Genomic DNA, 16,309 nt, shown 5'->3' with positions numbered 1-16,309 from the left:
CACTTAACATCACAAATGTGTTTTAAATGCGAAATACTCGCCAACATCAATGTGTGCAAGAAAAACGAAGTGTTCAAAATAGCTTAACACAGAAAGCGTTGTTCGGCACATGATGATATTCCGACGATAAATACAATAACAATATAAATACAATTACAAATGATTTATGCTGACAAAAATTGTCGCTTCAAAGATCTTCTTCTATGTGTAGAATTGGAAAGATCTCTTTTTAAGCACCAACAGTAATCTGCAAGCATGTTTACGTCCCAGTATCCTTGGTACCTTTCTTCCACCTGGCGAAGGTCTTCGTGGAACCTCTCTCCATGTTCTTCGCTGTAGTTACCACAGTTGTCAGAAAAGTAATCCGAATGCGAACTCAAAAAGTGCATTCAGCTCAAGCTGTGTAAGAGGCTTGGGTTGGCTTGTACTTTGCTCTGCATCCCATGTGCCTTGTTCACTTGCTTCGCTCTCTGCAGATGAAGAACACTCCATTTCGCTTATTTTTCCAGGTGGTTCTGGAACAGGGATACCAGGGCCATGTGATGCTGGTTTCATGGCTGAAGGAACATCAGGGTACTACACATGTTGTTTGTTCTTCCGGTTTATTCCTGAAATGAAAAAGAACACTGTTACTCTTAAATCAAACAATAAATGAAAATGACTCCATACAGTACAAGTATCAGCATACCTTGTAAGTTGGTCATGTGAAAATAACAATCAATGACATGGTCTTTTCCTTCTCTCCATACCATAGGAATACCAAAAGGAAAGCTCTTTATTTTCATTAGGCTCCATAATCTCAAGCTTTCAACGAATGCTCTACAACATATGTGCGGAGCAAATGCCTTGTCCTGATCGCTTTTAATTAGTTTTACTCCAAAATACTCATAATATGCTTTATTAACAAACTGCATAATTTTTGCTTGGCGCCTATGCAGGGTGACCTTGCCACATTATATAACAGAACCTGTCTGCATCATTTTTGCACTTTCTCATTGTACTGTAAAAACAAAACTTATCATTATTACACAAACGTGTCTAATATACTGACGTGGTAAAGTATTGAGTGCACATAAGTCTTTACATAGCTAATTTCCAAATAAAATACAATAACTATCATCTTGACTGCACACTAACGCAGCCTGTAAAAACCAGTGCATATGTTTAACTTTTCAAGCATCGGGTGCATTCGTCATGTTCTTCTCATTGTGATGTCACTGAAGTTTCATCAAAACTTAATTCATTTGCTAAATCATTTTTATGACATCACAAATCTCAATCGCAAGACGCTGAAAGCAGCAGTTGTCGAAAATTTCAAATGCAATTTGCCAAAAAAATTAGACCTGATGGAAGAAAACGGATAACAGTTTTGGATTCAGCATCAAAAAGTACACTAAGAACCGTCAATACTTTAGTAACCTTAAAATTAACGCAGCACAGTGTAATCAATTAAGATGCTATATATGTTGCAAACCAGGTACCCTAAATATGGAACACGTTATGGTATCTGATTCTGCTGTTTCTTTCATCAGCCTTTGTGACATTGTTGCTTTAAAGTACTGAACCTGCATACTTACCGGTAGCCTACCGTACTCAAAATTGTCTTGCTAATGCTCTTTGTTTACAAATTATTTTTGGGAGTGGCTATTTTGAGTGCCACAGATTGAAACCTATCAACTTTTGTTGTATCACTAAATAAAACAACTTTATACAATTTTTTAAAATAAGTATCAACTGAATTAGTTGATCAATCAATGTTTTTGGAAATGATGCTGGCTAAGTAGCATCTCTCAATTAAGGTACTAATTTCAAGCCTACTTCAGCTTAAAACTTCCACAAATATTTAGTAATTAAACCATTCAATTATTAAGCTGCTGTATACTTGGTACATTGAAACTTATGAACTTTAAAGACCACTACTTCAAACTATAAACTAATCAATTCCTTAGTAATTTGAAAAATCACATCATCTTTTAACCACTTGTAGTCATGCTAACCTAAGCCTCTGAAAAGTAGACTAAACGATTTTTTTTTGTTATTAACTGTAACTAACATCCTAAACATTCTACATTAGTTAAAAACAGTCTGCAACCACAATATCATGCACAGTTTCACCTTTGATAGTAGACAATATGCCTATATTTGCATACCTTCCAAGCAGATTCTGTGATTTGACCACAATCTCTATATTAAAAACTTAAGACTAACTTAGTAGGATAATCTGGTGATAAGAAAAAATAGCCTAGGCCCTAGGCCTATTTAGCGGTAATATGCAAATAAGAATTTAGCCTACTTAAAGTTAAAACAACTTGCAGTTGACATTACTCGGCTAAGCCTTCCTAGACTTTTGGCTACGAATTGCAAAACTACCACACTACCAAGCGGTGTCTCAAGTGCTACGACACTGCCTAGCATAGCAACGCCATTGAGCTTCCAGAGTTAGTAATATAGAAACTGTGCTATAACAGCACTATGCTTGAGCTAGCGAAGCAAGCGAGGAATTTTCACAAAAACGGTTAAACATTGCATTTTTTTCGATTTTTGGTACTAGACAAATGGATAAATTCTCTATTGGATTGGCTACTGGTATATCCAAACAAATTCGAGTAGAGTTGTAAAAGTTATAGAGTGTAGAATTGACCAGCTCATTTGGCCAGAAAAAGAAAAAATTCTGAAACAACGCATAATCGATGCCATTCAAATATGTAAATATCGTAGTTTCATCAGTTCTAGCGCTTAGACGCAAGAAACTACAAACAAACGAAAAAATATATAATCCTTAGGTAAAGTTTTCACAGACTAAACTAACAAAGTGCCGTACTTACGGATGGCGGTATATCTCATTTTTAATCCAGTGTACCCATCCACATATTGCGTCAAACCAATTCCGAGTCGATTAGAAGGAGAAAAATACGCTTTCTTCAGTTCTTTGGCGTAGTTGCCTGATAAAAACCTCTTGCTCACACCGTCAGATTCATCCGAAAACTGAAAAAACATTTATTGGCATTAGTGATAATGCAAACCGCGCCGCGTACGCGGCCGCTTGTGACTTTTTTGCGCGTGTCGCGCCGCGTGGAAGGTTGAAATGACCAAGCCGCGCCGCTTGCCGCGTAAACTTTTAACATAAAACTTTAAATTTAAGTTGGAAACACCGACTACTTTTTTTCCCTTTAACGGAAGGAAAAAACTAGAACATCACACGGCAAAGGCGAAAGAGAAAATTGAATTGAGTCCTGTCTTTGCCATGAGTTACCAAGGGGGTGGGGGGACTTATATACCAGTCCCAGGTATAACCTGTCCCCCCACCCCCATGGTAACTTATGACAAAGACAGAACTCAATTCAATTTTCTCTTTCGCCTTTGCCGGATGATGTTCTAGGCCAGTGTTTCTCAACCTTTTTTGACCCAACGCCCCCTTTATGAACTGGCGAAATTTTACCGCCCCCCAACAAAAACGATTGATTAGGAAAAGCAAATATATATTTGCGAGCATGAAAACAGTACACTGGCAGTAGTGATTACGTCATAATGGAACTCACCAGATTTTGTGATATACTGAAAAATTACTGAATTTAAATTTTAAATAGATAGCGTTTGTAAACTAAACGGTTGGTCAATCAAATACGACGATGGTGTAAGAGAAATTGTTTGGCTGTCGTGCGAGCATGTAGAGTAGATTATCTAGAAAATGATGTGACGAAATCGTTACACTGGGCGGTAGATGGGTTAAACCAGAATGCCCCTTAATAATCAAAACGCCCCCCTTAAGCCGAGGTAATCATACCGCCCCCCTGAAAAATCAAAATGCCCCCCGGGGGGCGATACCGCCCCCGTTGAGAACCACTGTTCTAGGCGTTACCTTAACGGAAATCCTAAGCTAGAAAGTGGAAAGCTATGCAAATGGCTTGCAGTTGACAGGGTTTTCGGGGCTAGCTTGTGAGGGAAGCTGTACGAGTGTTTTTGGTTAATAGCCTAGCTAGCTGATAAGCTCAGCTCCCAGTTACCAGGCTATAGGCCTACCGCATTAGATACTATAACAGTTAGCCCAGCGAGTTAAGGCTATAAGTTTTACTCTTGACGTCTTGTCTGTCTGTATAGAGTGTAGTTCATACAACCACTGACATTAAAATTGCATTATTGCTTACAAAAAGTGTTCAAAAGTCCTGATACTGGATCCAGGAACATTCTATTTGAAAAAGCATGATGTCTTAGAACTTAGATGCATTGCTGTTAAGACAATATGATCTGGTTAGCCTAGTCAATTAGTACACAACTGTACCGGTAGGTTACCAGTTATATGCCATGGGTGTTTTTTGTCACAATTGACTTTCTAAAAAGTAACGCGTTAAAATAATTTTTGAAAATTTTGTAATTTGCGGTGTGCGGTGCGGTGTGCCGATAGGTGATTCAGTTGCGGTGTGGTGTGCGGATAAAAATTTTGGGTTCGCTGCATCTCTAACTGGCACATGTGATTAACGCCAAGGATATGTCAAAGAAGTGGGTTTAAAATAATAAACAAACAAAGATTGTTCATTAAACATGAGTTTAAAGAAAATGTTCAATAATAAGGATTACTCAACGAGCTTACGATAATTAATTGATCCTTCATTGATATGCATGCAATCATAATATACAGTTTGGGTAGAGAGGTAACTCTTTTAAACCATAAACAGACATAACTCAGCAACAACACTACATTTAACATTATAAAAACAAAAAACAAAAAGCGAACGTTTTCGGCTAGTCATATAGCCCTTTTCAAGCTTATAAGAAAAAATACATTATTATGTAAATATCTTTGTATATTGCTCAGCGCTGTTTGCCCGTGTACAAGCAAATTGACGTAGTGGCTATGGGTTCGCCTCTGGGTCCCACTCTTGCCAATTTCTTTCTAGCCCACCTTGAAAATAAGATTTTTTCTGAAAATGCTTCCCAATTCTTTCCCAAGCTTTACTTACGTTATATTGATGACATTTTTGCCATATTTGATGACGATAATTCTTGTTCACAGTTTCTTGAAGTACTCAATACGCAACATCAAAACATAAAATTTACTGTAGAAAAAGCCACGGAGACTATACCCTTTGTTGGATGTAGAAATCAAGATAAATGGTAATGGATTTGATACTTGGGTTTGGCGTAAACTGACAAACACTAATCTTTTCCTTAATTTCAGCGCTGTTTGCCCGTCTAATTACAAATCTGCTTTGATCAAGTGCCTTATCTCGCGAGCTCGAGACATTTACTCGAACAATGACTGTTTCAATAATGAAAGTAATAAATTACGCTCATACTTTGGTGCTAATCATTATCCGACTTGGTTTTTTTTAATAAGGTTCTTAGAGGGTTTTTGAATTCGGTTTCCACTACGTCTCCAGTTGAGGAGCCTGATTTCAAAAACTTTCTAACAATCCCGTTTGTTGGCAAGGAATCCAAACGTTTTGCCACAAGTTTGTCCAGATTTATTGCATTGAAGTTTAACGTTAAGATTTTTCCCGTTTATAAAACATTTAAAGCTGGTTATTATTTTCAGTTGAAGTCCAAAACTCCTTTCCGCTTATGTTCTAACGTCGTGTATAAGTTCACTTGCTCGCATGATGCGAGATCGTCATACATTGGTATGACCACTCGACATTTGGTGACGAGAGTGGGAGAGCATTTGAATTTAGCTAATTTTAATAAAAACAGTGCAATTAAAGACCATATTAGAAACTGCCAATCGTGCTCAAACAATAAACCGTCATTGCAGTCTTTCAAAATTGTTCGTAAGTGTTTGTCCGAATTCGACACCAAGATTCATGAGGCATTGATCATCAAATCTTTAAACCCAGGGATCAACAGGCAATTATTTGCTTGCGGAGCTTCTTACCTTTTAACAGTTTTTTGATTGAATTATCACGTCTTGTGCTTTTCGCATTACTTTATTTTGTGCCACTATCTCTTGTGCTTCTGTCTTTCTTGCATAATCTGCCTGAGTCCTTGTCTGAACAATCAATTAATTTTACCTTTGAAATACTTGACCCGTTGTGCTGCGTAATTTTTCAGTTATCACTTTGTGAGCGAGGCAGTTTCTCAAATGTTTAGATTTGACCATATTTTTGCTGTGATACTATATGATTCTTTAGCATTTCTTTTAATAATGTCTTTTTTCTTATAGGCTTGAAAAGGGCTATATGACTAGCCGAAAACGTTCGCTTTTTGTTTTTTGTTTTTATAATGTTAAATGTAGTGATGTTGCTGAGTTATGTCTGTTTAATCATAATATATTTACGCAATTTAGTTTTTGAAGCTAACTAGTAAAAGATGATCCAGCAATATTTCTCTTATTTATATTTGGAAACACTTACAATTTGAGCAAAAGCAAGTGACTACTTGATGTTTAATCTTTTTGTTTTGGATTCTTTTAATAAAATTGTCAAAAGAATTGCAAACAGCTGTTTCTTTACAACGTTTTTAGATTTCTAAATTTTTAAATCAGATTTCTATACACTTTCTTTAAAAGCAACCACATAGGCCTACTTCAAAAGTTTGGAAACAACTAATTGTAACTTATGTCACACGACGTGAACCACTACCGGAACCGACTTCAAAACTTTCAAATTTAACCAAAATTTTCTCAAATGTAAAATTTGGTTTCTTCACAAGAAGAATGCATTTTTCTTCCAATTTTGAAAAACATTAGCAAAATAGGCACATTGACACAGCTACACTATTCCATTTGGATTACTCACCCACAAATGGCTGTGATAGTAATGATACCGAGTATCAAAATCATCAATCGAAAACTGTATTTTTGTATTTTCAGGTGATGAAATTGTGAACTTGCAGGACACATGGTTCCCCCAAGCACCCCTGTGGAAAGGAGGCCGGAGTTGTTTTTCTACCCCAACTTCAGCTTCTAATTCTCTTTGCCCGCAAGCATCCACTAAAAATATTTATTACGTTAACAATACATTAAAGAAGGTAATAATTACAGTAGAGTGGTGGTAATAGAAATGATAGTAATAATATTATTATAATGTACCTATACTTTCATATAGCGGTGTACTATCCATCGCAAATATGCTTTACTCTAGTGCGTGCAGTAACTACATAGAAAGTGGGGTAGCCTAAGCATTATACCTGAATCCATTTCATGAGTTAAGTTAAGGTAAATTACTGTATCAACATAACGTTGAAAAAGATAAAACTGCTTGCAGCTAAAAAAAATGTTGTAACGCTTATTGTGCCAAAGTTTAACAAGGTTAATATAAAACCTGCTCTAAATTGGAGCTCAAAGCCCTTCCTGATCACACTGTTGTGCGAGAATAGATCAATTCTCATACTGGGTCCAGCAGAAGTGTACACGCTCCCTGTGAACAGCTCAACAGTTCCAACCTGAAATCATGAGAATAAAAAAAAATTATATTTGTTTATTCCATTTTTATTAAGCCTTTGTCAGGTGGCATAGTTTTACAACGCTAACAGTCGGCATAGGTACAACAATGTACCTTCACATATGCTGCATGAAAGTAAGGGTTGACATACTTTCTGTATGGTTTTTATTGGTCCGAACATTTCAATATACCGCTTAGACATATCGTATTATGATTTTTGGCGCTTGCTATGTCTGCCAAGACCACAACCGATGACAATGTAAAACTAGGAAAAGCTGTGTGGTTAGCGCCCCACCTATTCGAGACGAACATTCACATACAAAAATAACGCGTATTATTGTGAAAACAAATAAAAAGGCTTCCTAAATTATCGTTGAAATTGTAAATAAGATATTTCGCACTCTTTTGTTATAACAAAAATTTAGTCCTTCAAAATTAAGAATCCTTTTTTTTCTTGCATTAATTCCATTCAAAATTTGCGAAGGTACAATTTTTACCTATGCCGTATATTAAGGGTATGAAAGCAACTTGACTCCCTACCTCGGAAACGTGTAGAGATATTTTTCTTAAATTTAGCCTATGCAATTTCTCAAAAATGTAGAAATGTCAGAATATTTCGTATCAATACGGCTTCTAGTAAAAGAATTATCAAAATTTAAAAACGCAAAAGTTACAATTGTACCTATGTCGCCGGACGAAGGTTAAAACAAAATCGGCTATTGTTTCTTCGCTCTAGGCCAGTGGTTCCCAACCTTTTTAGCCTTGTGGCACCCTATCAAAGAGATAAATAATTGGCCGCACCCTGGCAAAACTGGATCAATTTTATGAGGTTTCTTTATTTCAAATAACTGTAAGAAATAACACAGAATGAGTTGTACAATGTGTTGTAAACAGGGCCTCTGAGAAAAATTTTCACTAGGGGATACGAAGAGTCATTCCGGGCCCCCCTCTCACTCCGGGCCCCCTTTTTCATGGGCAAAACGCGTGATGTTTGCTTAGGCGTATTGCACACCATACAATATTTTACTGCAGAGTTGGACATCTCTGCGCAATAATAGTATCAGGCAGCAGGCTGCAATACAACTATTATTTTGTGTTGTGTATATCTTGTGATCTGTTCGACAATTTGTGTATCCTGCATTGAATTCGTGTGTCAGTTGTTGATGGTGCTGTTGAAAGGTGTCGCTTGTAGGCTATACAGCTTTAATGTAAAATTTTAAAATTCATTTCACTTAGATGTATCCTATAATTAGTCCTGATGAGGACACTATGTGGTGTCGAAAACGTTGGATTTAGTAGTTTTTTTCTTGTGCTTAATTAAAAATGTTAAATCCGTTAACGTTACTGAGTGTCAGAATATTACACTTATGTAATATAACACTTACAGTATGTATCTGGAACAACAAGTCAAGCTCTCTATCAAAGCTTCAAATATAACATTTTGTTAAAACATAATCAAATTAATCATCTGACCAATGACCTTTTTTCATTAACTTTTTCATTCACCACATGCCTAGCAGAGGTGAACGAAGTCACTTTTTTTTATTCCGGCTGCGCTCTTGCTCCGAAAGTATTCACTCCGGTTCCTGCTCCGAAATTCATTTTGAAGTATAGTAAGCGTGAAACTACCTTTTTCAAACAGTTTTTAAAAAATACAAATAAGCCCAAAAATACCTGGGCTTTTTTAAAAAAAAACTAGCGGGTTGGGCTTTTTAAAAAAGCCCGGGTTTTTCTCAATCCTGCTTTTACTACACTATGTCCCCCCCCCCCCCCGGCAGGAGAAAAACTAACTTATATGATTTAATTTAGGGTGTTTTTAACAAAACATTTTTGCACGTAAAGCATTAAATCACCACTTTGGGCCTCTAATTTGCGCAGAATTCATTCAATTACCTTTCCGGGACCTTTTCTACATTACGGGTCCCCTGGGACTAAAGAATAACAGCTTTTATGCTTGAATTCAGTCGTTTAGGATGGTTTTAACCAAACATTTTTACGCGTAAACTATAAAATAACAATTTCGGCCCCTCAAAAATCACAGTCCTGGGCCCTCATGGGTACGCCGTACCCTCCGTACCCCCTCTCGTAGGCCTTGGTTGTAAAATTATGTTGTAAAATTACGTTTAGTCTACATATGTTCCTACGTTCTGGTTTCTGTGCCTAGAGCGCTTCACGTTGATTGTTTTCTCAGTTCGCGTTCAGTTCTCAGTTCAGCGCTCAGTTCTCAGTTTTCTCATTGTGTGAAACAGATCTACTTTGTTCGCTTTATATTTATGGTTTGTGTTTTGTAGGTACACTTCGTTTCTTAGTTTTTTAAAACTCAATAAATGGATGTTACAATTTAAAAAACTAGGATGAGCAAGTTAATGAAGCCGAAACGCCTTGCTTTAAATCCAAACGCAAGCACAGCGGCAAAAGAATGGAAGCACTGGAGGAAGAGGTTTGAAAATTACTTGGCTTCTCTCCCCGTCCAAGACGAAGGAGAAAACCGGCGGGATGACCTGCGAATACTCACGAATTGTGTGAATTTTGAAGTCTACGAATTCATCGAAGACTGTCAAGATTACAACGGTGCATTGAACGTTCTTCAAAACTTTTATGTGAAGCCTACGAATATTTTATTTGCGAGGCATCGTCTAGCCACTACCAAACAACACCCAGGACAATCCTTAGACGAATTTCTTCAAAATTTAAAGCTTCTAAGCAAAGAATGTTGCTTTCAAGCAGTCGACTCGGCTCAATATCAGCAGGAAATGGAAGAGCGACTGGTGGCAATGCCTCTGCTAGTTAAGTAACTTTTGAATTCTCTAGACACGAAGCTTCCCCCATTATCAGTGTGTACACAACTAGGGAAACCACACAAAGAAAATAGATTATCAAGACACTTAATCACCGTTTCGGTGCACATGTTTGAACACGGATAACAGAACGGAAAATGAAAAAAATTTTGAATACCAAGGAGGTGAACCCGATTTTGTAGTTAATCAACAGAACGACCATTGCTCGGTGATCGCTGCAATAACTGATGAAGCATCTCTTTTCACAAACTTGACGAAAGACTGTAAGCCGATAGCTGTTAAGTCAAGACGGTACAACGAGTCGGACAGAAAGTTTATAGACGCAGAAATTGAAAAACTCTCTTCCAAAGGTATCATTCACCCCAGCAATTCGCCTTGGTGGGCCCAAGTTCTGGTCGTTAACAACAAAGAAACAAATAAGAAGAGGCTATGCGTCGATTATTCACAAGCAATAAATTTGTTCACAAATTTGGACGCGTATACACTGCCACGCATAGACGATCTAGTTCATCGGTTGTCTGTTCATAAGTTTTTCTCAACATTCGATCTCAAAAGCGCCTATCACCAAATCCCTATCGCTAAAAAGGACAAAATTTATACCGGGTTTGAGGCTTCCGGAAGACTTTGGGAATTCAACAGAATCCCTTTTGGAGTAACAAATGGCGTTCCCTAGTTTCAAAGGAAAATGGATGACATAGTGAAAATTGATAAATTGAAAAATACCTACCCTTACCTAGATAACGTTACGGTATGTGGGCGTGACAAAAGTGAACACAATGAAAATGTCTCGCGCTTTCTTCATTCAATTCAGAAATGAATTTTTACGTTAAATGAAGACAAAACAATCTCGTCGGTCAAAGAAATCTGCATTCTCGGGTATTGCGTCGGCAATGGCAAAATAAAACTAGATCCCGAACGACTACGGCCACTGCTTGAATTACCTGCGCCCCAAAGTACCGAATCTCTCAAAAGAGCTCTAGGATTATTTGCCTATTATGCACGATGGGTCGTGAACTTTACTGACAAAATTCAGAATCTGAAAAACACTACGTCGTTTCCATTGAATCCAGAAGCGTTGAGAGCATGGCTTACGTAATACAGGCCTTGACATCGTGCGAGCTGGAGTCCAAGCTGGAGGCGAAGCTTGTTTTTACACTGTTTGCAGTAAAGAGTTCTCTCAGATTCGATAAGATAATAAAGAGAAAGAAAAAAATTGCTCCTCCGCGATCTCGTAGTATTTCTCGCATGTATCATCACAACGATTGATTCAGAAAATATTTTACGCGAAAACAGCCAACTAATTAGAAGGGGGCGTTTTTCTTATTTTGGTTATGAAATAGCAATGTAGTGTTGATTTTTTTTTAATTTGAACAAGTTTTTTGTTTATTACTGTATGTGTAACTTTTAGAAGCATAATTTGTACAAACGTATATTAAAGTAGTCATTTGTTCGAGTTACTAACAACCATGCCACATGTTGAATCGGTCCTTGTGAAGATAATAATTGGGAAAATAATGAAATCTATGCTGCAAGCAAGAAGATGTGAATTTTTGACAGCAGCAAAGTATAGTCTACTAATACAAGTTATTAATGTTGGTAATGTTATAAGCTAATGTTGTAGCTGGTGAATAGTCACTAACTGTTGTACATTGGATTTCTTACAATCATTAAGTTGCTAGATAGGTGTAGTTTTTTCATTATAGCTGAACCTTGAACAGTCAAAACATCAAAGAGGACTTCCCTACTATAGGTACAGCCAGGTTCTCAGCAATCAGGATTTGATAAAATTTTAATAAACAAATTACAGAGTAGAAGTTACTCTTAATGCATGTTTGTTTTTGACAGAGAATTTTACCAAGAGAGTATCTTTGGGCAGGCTAGGTCAAAGCAAGAGATTAAAACTTTAGTATTTTTATATGTTACTGATCAGGAATAGGTTAATAGCCTATAAGGAGCCTAAAAGGTAAGCCTATGCTTGAATAAAATCATATAATTAACTACTCGCATGTTATATTTAGGTAAGTTAATAACAATTAATTCATAATGGGGCGTAAATGTTGTGTGATGAAGTACAATTATTACTTGCTTCTTGTCAAAGATATGATAAATGTGTAGTCTCGCAAACTTTTGCAGTTGGTTACTGTTCATTGCAAAAATTTATCAGTTTTTTCATGCAATTAACGAAATGACTTGTGAAGCATGACTAAATTTCTTAAATCAATTTAGCAATAGATATTAAGAAGGCTGTGGCTATATTTACACTATATAGTGTAATCTCAATAGTGTTACCAGATAAGGAATTCTGCCCTAATTAAGAAAAGATTAAAGCAGTTGAAAACACAAACTTGTAGTTCGGAATTTTTTTTTAGTCCTGGGCAAAGATCAAAACCCTAATCTTATTCCTAACTCTAAACCTTACCTTAACCCTTCCTAACTTTATTCCTAACTCTGGCAACACCTGATTGTAACAATGGCATTAAGTGTGGAAAAATAGCCACTTCCTGTTAAGAAATACAAAAAGCTAGCTAAATCATCAACAACAAAATGGCAAGGCTATTTGATTTAATTCTGGTCGTTAATGAGGCTTCGACTACTAGTACTACTACTGTAGTGTATGTGATAGTGATTAAATAATGCTTTCAGAGTGCTCAATGTGTTGTGTGTTGCCATCATGACTTTTAGGAATTTAATAGGCAAATAACTTATTGTAGAACATACTGTACATACAATACACAACAATATTGCTACAATTTACCTGTCGAAATTATGGAATTGGAGAAGTACTTTATTGGAAAATTAAAGGAGTCTGATGAATGTCATAAAACGAGATATTCCAAACGACAAGAATTGTTACCCATTGAACAGTTGAAACGAAATGAACTAGAACTTGCATAATGGAGAGCGGGAGTCAAAGTGAGAGATTGCATTTACGACTCAAGTGGAAAGATATGCCTTTATCATCATTAAGTATATATACATATTGCGCGATTTGAAAAGAGACAAACGAGATGCTGCAATCTCTTACAACTCCATTATGGAGTTAAGCTTCCCAAAGCACGCCAATCAATAATATTAAATACCCATGGCAAGAAGTTTGATAAAAACACACAATGCAATACACCCGGATTGAAATTATGCATCACTTGCCAAAGACAAGCAAAAAAAGAGCTTGATATTCTAGCCAAGGGCAACCCGTTTGACATGGATGAGTGTGATGATGCATGCAAATCTTCAAGTACATCTGAAACTGACAGATCAGAATTTGCGATTACAGATAACGAAGGTGCACTTGATGCACATAATTTAAATCAAAATCTGTCATGCTGTGTGATCATGCTTTTTTTATTAAAAATTCAATAATCAGCAGTGCCCTATTTATGGCATATGCAATTATGCATTTCGCTTTACTACTGTAGAGCATCATTAGTGCCTTAATTGTATGACACTTCAAGTCTATTGATTGAAAACATTATGAATATAGCAATCGAAACATTCATGTCAATTGCAGAAGCTTGCAACAAAACGCATTTATCATACTTTTGTACATGAAGCAGGTAGCTTTTCTTGAGTTTAGCATGCATTGGTTGAGGGAAAAATCTTTTTGCAGATTTGAGATATGGGGCATTGAAATGGAGTACCCCAAAACTTTTTTACAATAAAATAAAGTGTTTTCCTTTGCTTTTTTCATAAATGTAATCACATATTTGAATTCCTTGCCCCAAAAACTATAAGAATACATACTTTTTATTATTTCTGTATCATAAAAAATAAAAATTCTAAGCTATTTTTTATATGAAAACAGCGCCTTTAGTGGCAAAAATGTAATCGTCGATATCTTGAAAACCTCTTGAGGTATTTTGACAGCGCAAATACCAATCTTCATCTTTTCCCAATAGCTCTAACATATTAAAAAATAAAGAAATTCTGAGAGGATGGGTTACAAAATTTCAAAATTTTGACTGTATTATAATAGAATGACCTAACCAATACATGATATTGTCTTTCATTGTGCTTGTATTTGCGTTACTGACGTTAAATCAATAATAGCAGATTATGCTTGACAAGAAATATTGTTTTCTTGTGTGCATTTGTACCGTTTTATTTAACACCTTTTGTTCCACTATGTGCTTTATTTAAACGTGCCATTCATTGTAAATCAAACATAGAATGCATATAACTTATCAATTAAATAAAAAAAAAATGATTATTATTTACTGATATGGTATCAATCGAGCAGAATTTAACAAAATGGGCAAACAGGCCTTGAAAAGTGTGTTTAGCAAGTTATAGACATGAGTGTTTGTTCGCCTCCAGCTTGGACTCCAGCTCGCACGATGGCAAGGCCTGTATTAAGTAAGCCATGGTTGAGAGACTTTGTTTCTATTAAACAAGAAATCTCCCAATCCGCATTGGCGGCCATCGACGAGACGTTACCTTTTGTTGTCGAATGCGACGCGTCGGAGGTTGCAGTTTCTGCTACTCTTAACCAATCAGGAAGACCAGTTTCTTTTTTGTCAAGGACTTTTCAAGGGAGCGAACGGCATTATCCTGCCGTAGAAAAAGAAGCTACTGCAATCATAGAGGCCGTTCGCAAATGGGAGCATTTTCTGGCGAGACAACATTTCACCTTGGTCACAGACCAAAAGTCGGTAGCATTTATGTTCGACAACAGGAGACGCAAGAAAGTTAAAAATAATAAAATGCAGTGTTGGCGTCTCGAACTCGCATCTTTTTTGTATACAGTGCAATATAGACCCGGAAAGGACAATGCCGGACCTGATACATTAACTAGGGCGTATTGCGCGTCTACCGCTAGTTACAATTTAAACGAAATTCATCAGAACCTTTGCCACCCTGGTGTGAGGAGACTTTCCCACTTCGTACAGTCCAAAAACTTGCCATTCTCAATGGATGACATAAAGAGAGTGTGTAGTAACTGCAGAATATGCGCAGAATTAAAACCAAGATTTTTTACGCTACTTGCCTACTCACCCCTTCGAACGCATATCGATTGACTTTAAAGGACCATTACCATCCAGTAGTCGCAATGTGTATTTGCTCGTAATAGTGGATGAATTTTCTCGTTTTCCGTTCTGTTATCCGTGTTCAAACATGTGCACCGAAACGGTGATTAAGTGTCTTGATAATCTATTTTCTTTGTGTGGTTTCCCTAGTTGTGTACACACTGATAACGGGAGAAGCTTCGTGTCTAGAGAATTCAAAAGTTACTTAACTAGCAGAGGCATTGCCACCAGTCGCTCTTCTATTTATCATCCCATCGGGAACTCGCAAGTCAAGCGCTTCAATGGTATTATTTGGAAAGCGATACGTTTGGCATTGAAATCTCGTAATCTACCTCCTAGTCGTTGGGAAACGGTGCTACCCGTTGTGCTGCATTCTGTTCGTACGTTGCTGTGTACTGCAACTAATGCTACACCGCACGAGTTGTTCTTTCGTTTCGACCGGCGATCTCCAACTGGATTATCACTGCCGTCTTGGCTATTGAAACCCGGCCCTGTGTTACTGCGCAATTTTGTGGGTTCAAAGAGCGATGATCTGGTTCAGTGGGTCGAACTAACCGATGCCAATCCTATGTATGCAACTGTAAAATCTCCAGATGGAAGAGAATCAAATGTATCGCTAAGAGACCTAACGCCGTGCCCGGACGACCCACCGGATCAATCTCCTTGCCCTGAACCATTCGTCACGGATAATTCCACATTGGAAGCTGCTGAGTTCTCTAAATCAGTTTTGGATGTTGGCAATGACCCGAATAACATTGGACTCGATACTTCTGATGATAGCGCAAGAAGCTTCGGTTTAGAGTGCGACGACGTAAACCCAAACATCAGACGTTCCAAGCGAACTAACAAAGGCGTCCCACCACTACGATATGGCGATTCCGTTACGTTTTAGGAGGGAAGAATGTTGTAAAAATTATGTTGTAAAATTACGTTTAGTCTACATATGTTCCTACGTTCTGGTTTCTGTGCCTAGAGCGCTTCACGTTGATTGTTTTCTCAGTTCGCGTTCAGTTCTCAGTTCAGCGCTCAGTTCTCAGTTTTCTCATTGTGTGAAACAGATCTACTTTGTTCGCTTTATATTTATGGTTTGTGTTTTGTAGGTACACTTCGT

At 37.2% G+C, this 16,309-nt stretch overlaps 1 pseudogene; it reads right to left on the bottom strand.

Moving 5' to 3' along the window:
* Positions 1–351: 351 nt before the first annotated feature.
* On the bottom strand, positions 352–1,005 carry LOC145785890 (uncharacterized; annotated as a pseudogene).
* Positions 1,006–16,309: the final 15,304 nt, after the last annotated feature.

This window comes from Aplidium turbinatum, chromosome 2 (genome assembly GCF_918807975.1).
Source record: "Aplidium turbinatum chromosome 2, kaAplTurb1.1, whole genome shotgun sequence".
Classification (NCBI taxonomy): domain Eukaryota; kingdom Metazoa; phylum Chordata; class Ascidiacea; order Aplousobranchia; family Polyclinidae; genus Aplidium; species Aplidium turbinatum.
The sequence above is the reverse complement of the archived record's forward strand: the minus strand, read 5'-3'. Positions and strand labels throughout refer to the sequence as shown.